The following is a 17,629-nucleotide window of genomic DNA, read 5'->3' on the forward strand; positions in this document are numbered from 1 at the left end:
TTTCGCAAATGCAATGCAGTAATACTTTCTCATCTAATGCTTAACTGCTTAGAAAATGACTGTTCGTGTCATAAAAGGATTCTTGTGTTTCGGCGTGATTAACAAGATTCATTCGGGGCACCTCAGCTACCTGCAAAGCGTTCAGAGCGTGGGGACTGCGGATAATAAAAGCCTTTAGAGTTTTTCCTCGGCTCCTCGGAGAGATTTATGGACAGGAGCGATAGATGCGTGGCTTATCCATCCTCCGGATTCCTACCTGCTTAGCTCGTAACAGCCTCAAACTGCAGAGTCCTCCGTGACTCAGCTCGGCCCAGTCTACGCGGGAAAATCACCGGGCACAGATGTTTGCAACTTTGTCCCCTCCCCCCTCCAATTAGGAAAAATGAAGGGCGCACCCGAAGGGAGAGCTGGGTCCTCCAACTCCAGTTAACTTCGTGAATTTCCCTCCCCTCTTCCCCCCTAGATGAAGATAGCTCAGTCCCTGGGCACTTCACTCGACAGGTGCTAGGCTAGTGTCAGGTTCAGATTATGCCACTTAAAACCTCAGACATTCCGAAAAAGTGATGGTAATTAAGTTGGCCCCTCGCTTCGGGGTTGTCCCAGGCTGCGCTTGCATGCAGATGTATGAAGGTTGAGGGTGAAATAGAAAACGCACAAGTAAATGAATATTCATGCAGCAAACTTGTGCTGGCCTGCCCAGCCCAGCCCAGCCCAGTCCGGAGGAGGAAGCACCGCGAATGGCGCGCTTCGCTGCCGCCGCCAGAGTCGAGGTCGCGGGTGGTCGTGGAGAGGATACGGTGTGGGCACCCGTGGTCTCGGAGGACGCGGGGAATCCTGCGGGCCTCGAGGGTCTGGCGCTCCCGCCAGTCGCCCAGTCCTAGGCGACAGGCTGGTTTCTCGGGCAACTGAGTTGTTTTTATTTACAGGGATTTTGAGAAGCCCGATCTTTTGGTCATTGCCGCAGCTCTTGCTCCTGGCAATAGTTGGGAAATAACTTGGGATGGGTTTTATTTATGGAAGGGCAATTGGGATTCACACCCAGCTAACCCTGAAGAGTCCCTCCCGAGCCCAGGACGCACTTACAAAGGGGTGCTTGTGTAAAATTCCCCATCAGACACACTAATTTGCAAGTAGCAGAAAGCATTGAAGCCTCATCTTTTTAAACATTTTATTCAGCTTTTTTTTTTTTTTAATCTGAAAGCCCAAAATAGACTCCATGTGGTTCTAAGTGAAGTCAGCCCTTGGCTGGCTTTGAAATAGCTCCTGCAATTATGTAAAAGAGCCATTCACCAACAGGACGGAATTAAAAGGGATCTCGCCCGCTTCCCTTTCATTGCCAACCTCTCATGTTTGGCTTTTCAAAGCACTTCCAACACGATGTCTTTCTCCAGGACAAAAGGCAGAACAAAAAAAGTCCCCAAACTTGTAAATTGAACGTCAAGGGAACTTTAAACAATTTAAAGCCCATAAATAATGATAAAGGGGACTGGCAAAAAAGGCAAACCCATTCAATTAATAGAGTTTCCCAAGCAAAGATCAAGTGGTTTATAAAATAAAAGTCTTTGGTTTCATTATTCTGCTCCTTGACCATGCAGAAAGCAGGACAGGGGGTTTTCTAAAGCTCCCTCAAGAAGAAACACTTTGCGGGACTGTGTGCTGCGACATTCTTATGTAGAAACTTTGCTTTTTGTCCCCCACCCTCAAAGTAGCAGAAACAAAACAACCGCAAAATAGAAATGTGAAGGGGAGGGGCTTTTCTTCTTCTTCTTCATTTCCTCCTGGGAGTTGAAAAATGTTATCCGCAGGCCTGAAGGCTGGGAAACGTGACCCTTCACACCTGCGCCGCCCTCTCCACTCCAGCGACGAGGAACAGGAGGAGCCACAGCCGCTCGGCCCGCGAGGCGAGCCCTCGTGGCATCTGGGAATGGGAGGGTGGGGATGGAATGCTACACAGCCCCGGAGCCCCTGGGGCGGCGGGCGCTGTCGCGCCGACGGCGCACCCGGCGAGCGTTGCGTGCGCTTGGAGCCCGGGACTACCCCAGCTCCACGCGGAACTCGGCTCCCCCGGCCGGGATCCAGATGTCCGAGGGCGCTTGCGGGTGTCCTAGTTCTTTTTCAGAGCAGCCGTTAACGATTGAGGCTGGGGAGTTCAAGACCACTGGGGGTAACTGATCGCCCATCGCCCTTCGTCCTGGAAGCCCAGCGCCCGCGCTCACCGCGCGTCTCTCCGGGAGCACCTAGCCAGGCAAAGGGGGATTCTCCGTGGGGACTGAGGCGTACGCCCGCCCCGGGGCTCCCAGCCTGGGAAGAGGGAGCACCAGGCGAAGGCCAGGCTGGGGGCTCGGGTCCAAGGGCTGCGGCTGTGCGGGCGGAGGCCGGGGGTGCGGGCGGGAGTGGTGTCCCCTTGTGTCCTGCCCGGCTGTGGCTCCGGCCGGGGTTCTGGAGGCCGCGTCCGTCGGTGAACCCCAGCCCTTGGAGTGTTGGGGAGGGAGACGCCGGCCGCCAGGCGCTTCTCACCTGGGTTTATCTCCTCGCATCTGCTCCCTCGGATTCCCGAGGCCCCACCTTTCGGGGACTTCAAACGCGCCCTGCCACCCGGTGCCCGGCTTTCATCTCCCGCACAGCAGGCATTGTTTGCGGGACTTCACAGAGATGCTAATCCCCGGGCCGCGTGAACCGCGGCCTGGGAACCGGGCAGAGGGCACGGAGGGGTGATGGGCTGCGCTTTGGCCTGGGCTGGGGACCTTCGGGATGGCCTCTCGGGCAGCCCTCCTGAGGAGCCCGGGTCTGCTACCGTGCGGGCGCCGCATCCCGCCTGCCTCGTCCTGGAAGGCTGCGGGCACGTCGCAATGGGCCTGGGCTGGACGCAGCCAGCGTCCAACACACGGAGAAGGAAGAAGCAGAGGCCAGAGACGATGGCCGGCGCTTAGCTGTGGGCCCCATGAGCTTCCAATGCTCGCCAGGAGACTGTGTGTCTAGGAGAGGCAGGCCATGGACCCTATGAGTCTTCCCTGGAGGCTGGAACCCCCCGGGACTCCTGGACACCCCAAACCAAGTCCCCAGCCGCTGCCTCCACGACGGCCCCGACCCCCTTCAGGGAAGTAGTATTTTAAAGAGGATGCGGTCTGCCCGGAGGGCACGCATTTAACCCTTTAGAAACCGCGCTGGAGGGAGCAGAAGGGTGTTGAATCAACAGCCATGCACACCGGGGGCACCCCTCCAACTTTAGCTTCTTCCGGGACCAAATGAGCAGTGATTGCTGTAGCAAGAACTGTTTCTTCTTCCAGAAAATCCTGCAAAGCAGAGCCTGAATTTCCTCTGGTTATTTCCTCCTCCTGAAAAGAATGTCACAAGACAGGGGCACGGCGTTGGGTATGAATGGAAAGGAGAGATGTTGGCTAAATGGGGAGTGAGAATTGGAATGACCTCTGTCACTTGTAACAAATGCCCCCAGGTGGAACTCCCAGGCGAAAGTCATTGTAAAAGTCATTCAAAAGTCATTGGAATTCCCAGGGAAACGTCACTCAGAAATAAGCTCATCTGTAAAACTCAAGGGTAGGTGTGTCTGTAACTGATCAACTAGCCCCATTGACATTGCTCTAAAGGACCTCTGTGCCTATCAGAGAAAGCTCCTTAGGGAAATCACCCTAACTGACGGACTTTTCCCAGGAGAGAACAGGAGGGGAGTGTGTGCTGATGCGAGGTGGTGGGGGGTCCATTCTGTTAACAAAAAAGTGAGGACAACAGATTCCCGTCCTTTAAAGAAAGTAAACAGGATCACTTCACTTAAAGTAGGGCACCAGACTTACAGAATCAGAGAAAAGAACACTTGCCCTGAAGCCAGCTGGGGCAGACACATTTCCATATCGGAGGAGCATCCCAGGGTAGATCTTTGCTCTGGTTTGAGAGACTTGAAAGCCCTGGAGAACCAGAGCCAGTGACGACAGACTCAACTGCCCCCACCCGCTTCAGGCTCTTGGAACCCTCACCTATCCTGGGCTCCAAGGTGGGCTGTGAGATCATGGTCTCACAATAGGCTGAGCCAGCTCCTGAGCCATGAGAAATGCAAGGTAGGCTGGGGCCATCTCAAACAGTTCCACAGTTAAGTCACACCTCCTGATCATTCTCTGCCACTGGCCAAGAAGGTCGGGATGAGTTCACAGGAAGGAGAGCCTCTTTGTTTTTAGATCTGCAATTGTTCCCAGTGCCTCAGGTTCTTTAAGTACACAGCCCCTTCTTGATGATTGCAGAAATAATTGGGAATGGTGACCTCCTTGGCCTTTGAAACCTTTGAGTTTCTTCCATTTATCATGGGAAAAAATACGGAGAACTCAATTTGCATGACTTTGCTGCAAACAATTACATCTCCCTATGGGTGTGGCCTGAAGTTCCCAAGCTTTAGAAAAAGAGGGAACCAAGAGTGAGGTCAGAGAACAAATCCAAAGATCCCAAAGTATTTCCAGCTAGTGACCAAAAACTGCTAGAGTGTGTGTGAAATAAACAGGAACCTGAGGGAATGAGGAGAGAGTAATTCTTTGAGTCACAGTGGGAAAAATCCAGAAAATTGTTGGAATCCAGAATGCTGTCTCTCAGACATTCCTAGAGGACATTTCTGGGTTTTGTAGGAAATGAAAACATTTTGCATGGGGCATGTGGTCCGTGTGTGTGTGTGTGTGTGTGTGTGTGTGTGTGTGTAGCAAGTGTTTTTTTTTTCTTTCTCTCCAAATGATGAACACAGAGTTAAAGAAAAGGTGTTCAGACTTCGCTATCTAGTATTTATTCTGCACAGTGACTTTAAAACACCCCTGCAGGGGGAAGTCATTCACAGGACCATGTGTCATTTCCCTGCGGTTCCTTTACACCCACACATGGAGGCGGGCAATTGCTATCTGCAGGGGATATAGCCATTGACACCAGAAGAGGAGCTGGGGGCTGGTTCTGGGGGGGTCCCGTGTGTGTCAGATGCCTAGTGTGACCAGGCCACAGCACAGCAGCCACCGCTGACAGTGACTTTGTGAATGGGCCTCTTCCAGGCCCTCTGTCTCCCAGCTCTCCCTCTGGGCACTTGAGAAAAACTAGTATGGGAAATGAACCAAAGTCAGAAGCTAATCTGGCTTGTCTCCACCTGGACAAACCTGTTCCCTGAAGTCTGTGACAATAATGAACATTGAAGCTTTAGAAAGAGCTGAAACTGATCATGGCTCAGAAAATGATGATGATTGGACTGGATATCATGTGATCAACTTTGATGCCTCCATTGAGTTCAGGGACTTTCTTCTTCCTCTACTTACCCAACCTCATTCCCTCCTCATCTCCTTATTTTATGCAGGTGAGTGTTTTAGAATCTAATTGTTACCGTGATATTCCTAGTCTGTCTCTTCGTTATTATTATCAATTTCCCCCCTGTTCTCAAGTTTCTTGTAGACCCAGTTAAAGCACAAACAAGACAATCCTGGAAACCTTAAGAGATGAGTGACTTTTTAAAGTCTAACTTTATTCTAACCAAAAAACTTTCACGTTCAGTTAATTCCCCATATTCTAAGTTATTTGGAAATTTATACTTTAAAATGAAGTGAACTTTATAATGTAGTTTTACATTATATTTTTAGCTGTCTAACAAGGTTATTTCTTATCTGTAAACATAACTCAAATAAGTACTATAGATTTTATAGTTAATGAGGGAATGGCAGGAAACAGTTTTATTTAAGGCTTCACAATTTTTGAAGTATTAACCTGAAGAGCCTCGTGGGTGTGCAGGGCGCTCAAGCACCCGGAGCGCCCCCTATGCACCGCGTAAGTAATGGCATCCGCAGTGGAGGCTGGCTGGGCTCTGATCCAGGGTAGGACAGGACTGTCCATCCCCAGGGGTCAGAAGGGCTGAGAGGTATGTCCTATAGTTGGACAGGAAAAAGATCTCCAGTTTCTTTTCATTTTAAACATCCAGGCCACCAGAGAAGCCTTTGTCATAAACGATGGGGGAAAAAAATCAGACCTCCATGATTGCTGAAGGTGTAAGAAATACCGTCAGATTTTGGAGGTGATCTTAGAAAATCTGCCTCGGCTTCCTTATAGAATCCATGTAAGGTTCTCCCGGCTCTGCCTCACCCTGAGCAGGTCCCGGAAGGGGATCGATAGGAAGCCCTCGGACGTCTGGGCTTGAGGGTCCTGGGCTGCAGCTGAGGCCACTCCCCATCTGCAGTTCTATTTGCCTAGTGGGCGGGAATCCCCGCTCTCCTCCACCAGCGGCCTGACTGTGTCCCAAAAAGGGGATAATTAATATAGCACGAGTTGATATGGGCACGGGGCACTGAACTCGATCGTGTAGCACACGTGGGCCGGGCGCCTGGCCCAGAGAGGATGCTCAGGAGGGCAGCTGCAGGAGCGAGCACGCTGCAGGGCGCTTGGGGAGCGCGGGCCAGCCAGGGGCGAAAGCCTGTGCTCTCGGAGTGAGAGTATCCGTGGGAGGGCAGCCTCTGGGCTCCAGATTCTGGGGCATTTATTATTTATTTATTTATTTATTATTAATTGATTAATTAATTTTTGAGACAGAGTCTCACTCTGACACCCAGGCTGGAATGCAGTGGCGCAATCTCGGCTCACTGCAACCTCTGTCTCCTAGGTCCAAGCGATTCTTCTGCCTCAGCCTCCCAAGTAGCTGGAATTACAGGCACGTGCCACCACGCCCAGTTCATTTTTGTATTTTTAGTAGAGACAGGGTTTCGCCATATTGGCCAGGCTGGTCTCGAACTCCTGACCTCAAGCGATCCACCTGTCTCGGCCTCCCAAAGTGCTGGGATTACAGGCGTGAGGCACCGCGCCCGGCCTCTGGAACATCTAAAAACAGACCAGAGGCCACCCAATGGAACAGGATGCAGTGTGACATTTCACAACATACGACGCCTCTCCTGGGAAGGGAGAGCTCGCGAGCGCCTCTACTGGGTGGGCGCAGCGCCATCCCCATTGCACGAACCAAGACGGAGGTGCGGAGGCCGTCCCTGGCCCTGGAGAGTCCTCCCTCTGCCGTCTGCTCTCAGCACCAAGTCTGGCATCGCCAGGGCGCCAGGCACGGCCTTCCCAGGGAGAAGGCTTTTCTGTCATTTTTGATTATTTTACTTTAAATATGTGTGCAAAACCTTAGCTACATTCTTGTGGGCCAGGGATAGGCAACGCGTGCACCTAGGCCTCTTGCTTGCCCCCACACTCCGTCTCCCCAGGGCCACCCCCTCAACCCCCCCATGCCATCAGAGTTTTGAACACCGCTGGAGATGGGGGGGGAGGGGGGCGAATTTGGAGGCGGGACCCGAACTGCCGGCCAAGGACCAAGGGCTGGCCTCGCCCTTCGCTCCCACTGGGCACCGTTCTCGCCGCGGGACCTTGGCTTGGGCGCGCCCCCTGCGGGCCGCGGTGGGGATTGGCCCCTTGGAAAGAGGGAAATAGGCCGCGCACGCCGGGGCGGGAGGGGCGCTGCCTCCAGTCCTCCCGGGTGGGGGTCTCCCCTCCGAGATCCCCGAGGGAACCCGTCCCGTGCACTACCGGATTTCCGGTCTCTGACCAGCTGGGGCTTCATTTCTACGCGTGCTTTTACTGCTCTCCTCCTCCTCCGGCGGTTTTTTTTTTTTTTTTTGAAAGGAGCAAACATCCCCAGCTTTAATGCGGCCCAATTATCTCGTTTGCACGACTTAAAATGTTTCTCTTTAACTCATTTCAATCTAGTAAATATGCTTCAGCAAGTAGCTAATTTCTCAGGGATGGCTTCGCCTCGCCATTTGCATATAAAGCGCGTCGGGGCCCGGCCCCTTCTCCGAGTGCGCGAGTCCCTTCTTCCGGTGCGCGGGTGGCAGGCAGCCAGGCCTCCTAGTCCAGGGAGGTCGCCTAGGTTTGGCCTAGGGAAGGCGGAGTCTGGGGTCCGCGACAGTGCCTGGGGACCAGGGTGGCAGGGAGGGCAGGGAAACTTGGGCCGGGGAGGGACCAGGACCTTCTGAGCCCCCCAACCCCCCCCGCCGCCCCGGCCTCCGCCGTCTCTTATTCCGAGGAGGGGCGCCCGTGGGGTAACACGTTGGCGCGAGTGTCGGGGGCGCATTTATCCTTAAGTGCGTTTATTAAATCGCGTCTGGAGATGGATGGACGTGGATACAGGAGAGGAAATCTCAGGGATCAGTCGAGCAATCTCCTGGCTTTAAATTCCGAATAAAAGTCTCAAATATTCCCGGGTCATGGGGGCACTGTCTCATTAAAACCACTCTCATCCTGAAACTGCAATGCAGACATTAAAGTGCAGTATTTTTCAATTAGAGCTGACGAATTCAATCAAAATTCCATAGATTAGGATGAAATGAGGCATGGGTCATTTACAGGGGAATTTAATTGCCGAGCCATTAGACAAATAGTATATTTGCCATTCCCGCGTTATCCATCATTTTCGACATCAATACCGGGGCCGCATCTCCCCGTCCCGCGGCCGCCCGGCGTCGGCTGTAAACACTCCCTTCCCTGTATCTTCTGATTATATCTGATTTCATTTAGGGCCATGGGGGATTATAAATGTTCACGCAATCAAGTTCATTAGGACTTCAAATCGCATTTCTGATTGGGATCGCTCTGCCGCCGTCCTCCCAGCGCCTTTCAAACCCCAGCGCGTGGCTTTCAAAACATCTTTTTGAATTTAAAGCCTCACATCCTTTTGTCTTCCGACGCCCCCTCCCGCCCCACCCCTCCCGGCGGCTGCAAGCTCTTCGGGCCTCCTTCCCGGGGCAACAGCCCTGAACCCCTCTTGCTGCCAGCGGGTCTGGGGAGGGTGGGGCTGGGCTCCGCAGGCTGTCGGAACCCCCTCCCACGCCGCGCAGCCGCGGGGCGCTCGTGTCCCTGAAGCCTGAGCTGGGCGTGGAGGACAGGCCCCGCGTGTTCGCGGATCGCGAGTGGGGGCCAGCCCCGCACCTCCCGTCCCGGCCGGGCGCTGCGGGTAGGGGGAGCGGAGCGGAGCGGAGGGGGCGCCTCCCACCTTTGAATCTCCTGGCTGAGGGCCTCTGGGCAGCGATTAGACCCACCCTTGGGGACTGGTGCTGGGGACCCCTTCCTGGGCTGGTCCCTTTCACTCCAAAGCCCCAGGTGAAGGCGGTAGCCGGTGGAGCAACGCGCTCTTCCTATCAGCAAACCCAAGAAACAAAGGGGGAGGCTCTTCTGGGGAGAGCGCGACAAAAAAGGCTCAAGACATCCCTTCCAGCACAGCTGAAAAATAATAGCTTAATATTAACTGCTTCTCATAAAAATATACTTTCACAGAGACACAGTTACAAGAAGCAAACCCTCATTTTATCCCGTACTTTGTGCTCATGGCTGTTAGCTGCCTCAGTAATTTAATTGGAATGGAACGTGAGAAATGTGTCATTTTTGAAGAATTTATGCATCACTTCCTAGAAATCTCATTGTGTTAACTAGGAGCCTACTGCGTTCTGTTTAGAACCCATAATCACATTTTTATGTGTCTGTATTACGAGTTAATGTGACCTCCTGTCTTTAGCAGATAAAAAAAATGTTCTCTTGCGATAACATCTGTATCAAACTCTGGCTTACATCAAATACGCCACAACCCTGGTTTTCCAAGGTTCTCCAAACTTACGAACTTTCTTAAGAGCAGGGAAAATAAATGTGAATGGAAAAAGCGTCTACCAAATGAATAATTACCCGCTAAATTAAAACCCTGTGTTAAACATAGTCGACAGCAAATACTGCATTCTCAATCATGTTTTTTGCTTGCAAATTGCATTACAAAGAAATCCACCGTTTTTATCGGAGTGATTAAGCAAAGAATGTTAGGACTGCAGAAAAACCATTCTGGAAAGTTAGATGAAGGCTGAAAACCCAGCTAGTTACATTGGAATAGTAAATGTATAATTTTGTTAAAGAACACGTTTAACACACAAATGAGGATTGGGATGTTATTATGCTATCATAAAAGAGTCAACTGAAAATTATATTTATTTATAAACACATTGCCTATAAACTGCACATATTTAATACAAAGGAAGCAGGCAATTCCATAATCAATATTTTAATTATTGAATTTTTTATTATGGCAGCACGATTCTATATGATAGTTTACGAATCTGTAGTTTTCGTAGGCTCCCCTCCCCTTTATCATGTGAGCTAAGATCTTCCTGTTTTCCTCCTTTTTAAATTCTGGGGGAGAGTAGGTTGGTGGGCGAGGGTAAGACCGTTTGCTTATGGCGCCACCTGCAGGCCTCTCTGAAAATGAATTTCAATACCTATTCAATCTTCCGCAGGGTTCTAGATTCCTCAGGCTTATTTTAGCAATTTAGTGAAATTAATTTTTGTTTTAACAGAGAAAGATGTTAACAATTTCAACGCAAATCCCGGAGTTTGAAAAGGATTTTGATGTTCTCAAACTACACTTAAATCCTAGAAATGAGATGCAGTATTGACCATAATTGAAATACAGGGGTTTCTGCATATCCCATCTGGACATAACAAATTTGACTAAGCAGTAATTTATCCTTAAAATAATGGAATAAAAGATACAACATTCCTGATTTATCCCTTGGTCCTTGGGCAGCCCTTAAAAGATGAAAAGCACTTGGCAAGCTAATAGCACCTGAAATTGTAGTGATTGAGCAGCTTCTTAGGTGCCTGGCGTGGACAGGAGGCGGGGGCACTGGAGTGGACCAGCTCATTCCGCAAGCCTGTATTTTACACCATTCCTGCAGAAGGTTAAGTGTTCTTTGCAAAAGTTCAACAGCCTGCCCCATCAGTATGTGTCTAAAGGGTCATTTCAGAGATTGGAAATTTGACAATTGTATACAGTTAACTGGGATCAGCAAATGCTCCATAGACTTAAAGAGTCAGTGGCTTTGATTTTCTTTAAACCATACTGAGTCGATGATTATCAAGTAGCTTAAATCAACATAAATATACTAAAAAGGCAGGCTTAATGCTGGGTTCAGAGTTTTAAACATAATACGTCACACAGTGCTGGGTCTGTGTACTAATTGCCTGTGGACTGTGGATTGTGTCTGATGGTCCAACCATGAATGTTTCGTCCTGTCCTGGACATGGTTGGTGCGGACAGAGGCCAGCCTCCCCAGGACCAATATTAGTGGAGAGCTTCATTTGTGTATTTTATTTTTTTGAGATGGGGTCTCACTCTGCCACCCAGGTTGGAGTGTAGTAGCACGATCTCAGCTCACTGCAACCTCTGCCTCCCAGGGTCGAGCGATCCTCTCATCTCATCCTCCTGAGTAATTGGGACCACAGGCATGTGCCACCATACCTGGCTAATTTTTTGTATTTTTGGCAGAGATAGGGTTGCCCGGGCTGGTCTTGATCTCCTGAACTCCAGCAATCCACCTTCCTAGGCCTCCCAAAGTGCAGAGGTTACAGGTGTGAGCCACTGTGCCCAGCCACTTGTTTCTTTTTTAATTCTCTGTGGTCAAATGACAAGTAATAATCAAAGTTGACAAGTAATTCAATAAAAGTTGGAGGCAAAATATTCCTCTGTTGTCTTTTTTTTTCTCTTTGACACAGGGTCTCACTCTATCGTCCAGGCTGGAGTGCAGTGGTACAATCATAGTTCACTGGAGCCCTGACCTTCCAGGCTTAAGTGATCCTCCTGCTTCAGCCTCCTGAGTAGCTGGGACCACAGGCGCATGCCACAATGCCCGGTGAATTTTCAAATTTTTGGTAGAGATAAGGTGTCACTGTGTTGCCCAGGCTGGTCTTGAACTCCTGGGCTCAAATGATCCTCCTGCCTCCCAAAAGGTGGGGATTACGGGCATGAACCCCTGTGCCTGGCCCTCTGCTATCTTTTTTTTTTTTTTTTAAAGTAGAAACAGCCAGTAAAATCATCCTTTACTCTTTTGTTACTTTCTGAATTTTGAGCTGTGTGAATGTGTCATTAAAAACTAAATTTGAAATTAAAGGAAATAATTTAGGCCTTGTAGAATTGAGTTTAGATAATACACTCAGTGAGAAAAAGAATGATGTTCAATGTGAACTGTGTAAGAAAGGAAAACATTTTTAGACCCTTTAATAAAACAAACAAACGAACCAACAAACCAGAATATATTTTGTTCACTGGAAAAGAAGTAAGCCAAGATAATTCTAGTCTTAAAGTAGAATGCCTCTTTAGCTGTTTATCAACTAACTTATCTCCCTCTCTCCTTCTTTCCCTCCCTGCTTCTCTAATTGCCTCCTTTCCTTTTCTTAGTCTTGTCTCCCTCCTCCTCTTCTTCCTCCTTCTCCATCTCCTCTTCTTCCTCCTTCTCTATCTCCTCTTTCTTTTTGTTCTCTTTCTCTCTCTTTTTTTTTAGACAAGGTCTCACTTTGTTACCCAGGCTGGAGTGCAGTGGTGCCATCTTGACTCACTGCAAACTCCACCTCCCAGGCTCAGGTGATCCTCCCATCTTAGCCTCCCGAGTAGCTGGGACTATGGGTACATGCCCCCAAACCTGGCTAATTTTTTGTATTTTTGGTAAAGATGGAGTTTCACCATATTGCCCCGGCTGGTCTCGAACTCCTGAGCTCAAGGTATCCACTCGCTTTGGCCTCCCAAAGTGCTGGGATTACAGGTGTGAGCCACTGTGACTGGCTCTTTCTCTTCTTATTATTGATATGGTTTGGATGTTTCTCCCTTCAAAATCTCATATTGAAATGTAACCTCCACTGTTGGAGGTGGGGCCTGGTGGGAGGCGTTTGAGTGACGGGGGCAGATCCCTCATGAATAGCTTAGCACTATCCCCTTGGTGAGGAATGAATTCTTGCTCTAGTGGTTCACATGAGATCTGGTTGTTTAAAAGAACGTGGCACCTGCCCCCTCTTGCTCTCACTCCTGCTTTCACCATGTGACATGCCTGTTCCCCCTTCACCTTCCACCATGATTGAGCTTCCTGAGGCCCTCACCAGGAGCAGATGCTGACACCATGCTTCCTGTATAAGCTGCAGAACCCTGAGGCAATTAAAACTATTTTCTTTATATATTACCCAGCCTTAGGTATTTCTTAATAGCAATGTAAGAACAGACTAATATAGAAAATTGGTACCAAAGAGTGGGGTGTTACTATAAAGATACCTGAAAATGTGGAAGCGACTTTGGAACTGGGTAATGGGCAGAGTTTGTAAGAGTTTGGAGGGCTCCAAAGAAGACAGGAAGATGAGGGAAAGTTTGGAACTTCCTAGAGACTGGTTAAATGTTTGTGACAAAATGCTGATAGTGATATGGACAGTGAAGGCCAGGCTGAGGAGGTCTCAGATGGAAATGAGGAACTTATTGGGAACTGGAGCAAAGGTATAACTGGTCACCCTTGTTATACCTAAGCAAAGAGCTTGGCTGCATTGTGTCCATGCTCTAGGGCTTTGTGGAATTTGAACTTAAGAATGATGACTTAGGGTATCTGGTAGAAGAAAGTCTTTTTTTTCTTTTTCTTTTTCTTTTTTTGAGATGGAGTCTTGCTCTGTCGTGCAGGCTAGAGTCCAGTGGCATGATCTTGGCTAACTGCAACCTCTGCCTCCTGGGTTCAAGCAATTCTCCTGCCTCAGCCTCCCAAGTAGCTGAGATTACAGCCACCTGCCACTGTGTTTGGCTAATTTTTGTATTTTTAGTAGAGACGGGGCCTTACCATGTTGGCCGAGCTGGTCTCGAACTCCTGACCTCAAGTGATCTGCCCACCTTGGCTTCCCAAAGTGCTAGGAGTATAGGCATGAGCCACTGTGCCCAGCCTGATAGAAGAAATTTCTAAGCAGCAAAGTGTTCAAGAGGCAGCCTGGCTGCTTTTAACAACCTACAGTTAGACAGGGAAGCAAAGAAATGACGTAAAGTTGCAACTTATATTTGAAAGAGAATCAATGCATAAAAGTTTGGAAAATTTGCAGCCTAGCTGTGTGGCAGAGAAAGAAAAAGCACTTTCAAGAGAGGAATACAAGCAGGCCATTAAGCAACCATTTGCTAGAGAGATTAGAATGACTAAAAAGGAGCCTAGTGCTAATGTCCAAGACAATGGGAAAAAGCACATTTCAGAGATCTCCAAGGCAGCCCCTCCCATCACAAGCCCAGAGGCCTAGGAGGAAAGAATGGTTTTGTGGGGCAGGCCCAGGGCCCTGCTGCCCTGCACAGCCTCAGGACACTGTTCCCTCTATCCTGGCCACTCTGGCTCCAACATCAGCTCAACGGGGCCCAGGTACAGCTTGGGCTGCTGCTTTTGAGAGCACAAGCTGCCGTATACATTGGCGGCTTCCACATGGTGTTAAGACTGCAGGTGCACAGAATGCAAGAGTGAAGGAGGTTTGACAGCTCTCACTTAGATTCCAGAGAATGTATGGAAAAGCCTGGGTGCCCAGGCAGAAGCCTGCCACAGGGACAGAGCCTCCATAGAGAAACTCTACTAGGGCAATATGGAGGGGAAATACAGGATTGCTCAGCTGCTGAATGCAGTTGTGGGAAGGGGATCTCCACCCTCCAGACCCAAGAATGGTAGAGCCACTGGCAGCTTGCAACCTCAGTGTGGAAAAGCTGCAGGCACCTAACTCCAACGCATGAGAGCAGCCATGTGGGCTGCATCCAGGGAAGCCATAGGAGTGGGGCTACCCAAGGCCTTGGAAGCCCACACCTCACACCAAGATGCAGGATGCGGAGTCAAATGAGATTGTTTTGGAGCTTTAAGATTTAATGACTGCCCTGCCATTACAGACTTGTGTGGGGCCTGTTGACCCTTTCTTTTGGCCAATTTCTCCCTTTTGGAATGGGAATGTACACTCAATTCCTGTACCACCATTGTATCTTAGGAGTAAATAACTTGTTTTTGACCTCCTAGGCTCATGGGTGGAAGGAACTCCAGATGAGTCTTGGGGCTTGGGACTTTTGATTTAATGCTGGAATGAGTTAAGACTTTGGGAGGCTATTGCAAAGACGTAATTGTATTTTGAAATGTGAGGAGGACATGAAATTTGGGGTCTAAGGGTAGAATGATACGATTTGGATATCTGTCCTCTCCAAATCTCATGTGGAAATATAATCCACAGTGTTGGAGGTGGGGCCTGGTGAGTGGTGTTTGGTCATGGGGCAGATCCCTCATGAATGGCTTAGTGCCATCCCCTTGGTGATGAGTGAGTTTTCACTCTAGTAGTTCACATAGGATCTGGTTGTTTAAAAGAGTGTTGCGCTGGGCATGGTGGCTCACGCCTGGAATCCTAGCACTTTGGGAGGCTGAGGTGGGCGGATCACCTGAGGTCAGGAGTTTGAGACCAGCCTGACCAACATGGTGAAACCCCATCTCTACTAAAAATACAAAATTACCTGGGCGTGGTGGCGCATGCCTGTAATCCCAGCTACTCTGGAGGCTGAGGCAGGAGAATCCTTGGACCCGGGAGGTGGAGGTTGCAGTGAGCCGAGATTGCGCCATTGCACTCTAGCCTGGGTGACAGAGTAAAACTCCATTTCAAAAAAAAAAAAAAAAGTGTTGCACCTCCCCACTCTCTTGTTTCTGCTCTTGCCACATAACGCACCTGCTCCCCCTTTGCCTTCCACCATGATTGAAGCTTCCTGAGGACCTTGCTGGGAACAGATGCTAGCACCATGCTTCCTATATAACCTGTAGAACCCTGAGCCAATTAAACCTCTTTTGTTGATAAATTACCCAGCCTTGGGCATTTTTTATAGCAATGCAAGAACGGACTAATACACTTATTCATGTGGAATTATGCAAGTCCTTTAATTGTAGAACTTCCTAACACGTGTGGCACAGAGCATAGCTAAACACAGTCACTGAAACAATATTTTTGTCAGGCATTCTATTTTTTTGCTTTAACAAAGCAATTTGCTAGCCGTAAATACTACAAAACTATGAATAAGTTCCATCTCATCTAATGACTAAGATAGGGCCAGAGAACCCAGTAGCCATTTTTGTCTCAAAGAATCACAGCCATCCATAAATCAGGTACAATATTCAGCACATCTCGACAGCCACTAGAACCCAGGTGACTTAGAACTCATTTCTAGTGCCAGTTGATTTCCTACCCCTTCTCTTGCAGCTGTGATGTCATGTTCCTGAGAAGTTAGGGGCAGAGTGAAGGATTCTTTCCAGCTGAGGAGGTTCAGTTAATTACTGTGTGACTTGGTCCATGCTGACCAAGAGCACTTGGCTGAAGGTGTGGTTGCCATAGTTCATATGATATTGACTTGGCAGGGTGGGACTAAGGGAATGCTCATCATAGAAATCACCTGACTGCCTGTGGGACACTGATGAGATCGATGGCCAGGGAAGCCACACAGTGCACAAACTGCCACCCGCCCTGGGAATACGACAGCCCCCGTTCAACACAGGCCCATAGGCAGAGAGAACATGGCCAAGAATGGGGCCCTTCTCTCCATGCCTTCCTAATATGCCCAAGTTTCTCCAGCAGCCTTGAGACAAGTTGTCCTATACTTGGCTGTGAGCACCACAAGCAGGAGGGCACCAGTCAAGTCTGTCTTGTTGATGATGGATCCTTGGCCCCAAGCACTGGCTCCACCCCCAGCAGACTTTCAAAAGTGATAGTTAAATGAATGAGCAAATGTCAAGAAAAAAAAAAAAAAGAAACCCAGAAAATAGTAAGTGTTGATGAGGATGTGGGGGAATTGGAACTCTCGCATATTGCTGGTGGGAAGGTAAAATTGTGCAGCTGCTATGGAAAATAACATAGAGGTTCCTTAAAAGATTAAATCCAGAACTACCGTATCATCTGGCAATCCCACTTCTGGGTATACATCTAAAGGAATTGAAAGTAGGATCTGGAAGAGCTGTTTGCACACCCATATTCATTGCAGCATTCTTCACCATAGCCAAGAGGTGGAAACAGTCTAATTGTCCATTGACAGATGAGTGGATACACAAAATGTGGTATATACAACAGAATATTATTCAGCTTTTATTTATTTATTTTTATTTTTATTTTTTTTTGAGACAGAGTCTCGCTCTGTCGCCCAGGCTGAAGTGCAGTGGTGTGATCTCGGCTCACTGCAACCTCCACCTCCCAGGTTCAGGCAATTCTCCTGCCTCAGCTTCCCGAGCAGCTGGGACTACAGGCGCCTGCCACCACGCCCGGCTAATTTTTTGTATTTTTAGTAGAGGCAGGGTTTCACCATGTTAGCCAGGATGGTCTCGATCTCCTGACCTCCTGATCCGCCTGCCTCGGACCCCCAAAGTGCTCACTACAGGCGTGAGCCACTGCGCCCCGGCTATCAGCTCTTAAAAAGAAAGAGGCCAGGCATGGGGGCTCATGCCTATGGTCTCAGCACTTTGGGAGGTCGAGGTGGGAGGATCACCTGAGCCAGGAGTTCAAGACCAGCTAGAGCAACATGGCGCGAGACCCTGTTTCTACAAAACATTTTTTTTTTTTTTAAGTTAGCCAGATACGGTGGCGTGTGCCTGTGGTCCCAGCTACTCAGGAGGCTGAGGCAGGAGGATCAGCTGAACCCAGGAGGTCAAGGCTGCTGTGAGCTGTGTTCATGACACCGCACTCCAGCCTGGGTGACAGAGTAAGACCCTGACTCCAAAAAAAAAAAAAAAAAAGAAGGAGGAAATCCCGTGGCATGCTACATGAATGAATGTTGAGGACACTACGCTGAATCGAAGCCAGCTGCAAA

Source organism: Gorilla gorilla, chromosome 11, assembly GCF_029281585.2.
Source record: "Gorilla gorilla gorilla isolate KB3781 chromosome 11, NHGRI_mGorGor1-v2.1_pri, whole genome shotgun sequence".
NCBI classification, from domain to species: domain Eukaryota; kingdom Metazoa; phylum Chordata; class Mammalia; order Primates; family Hominidae; genus Gorilla; species Gorilla gorilla.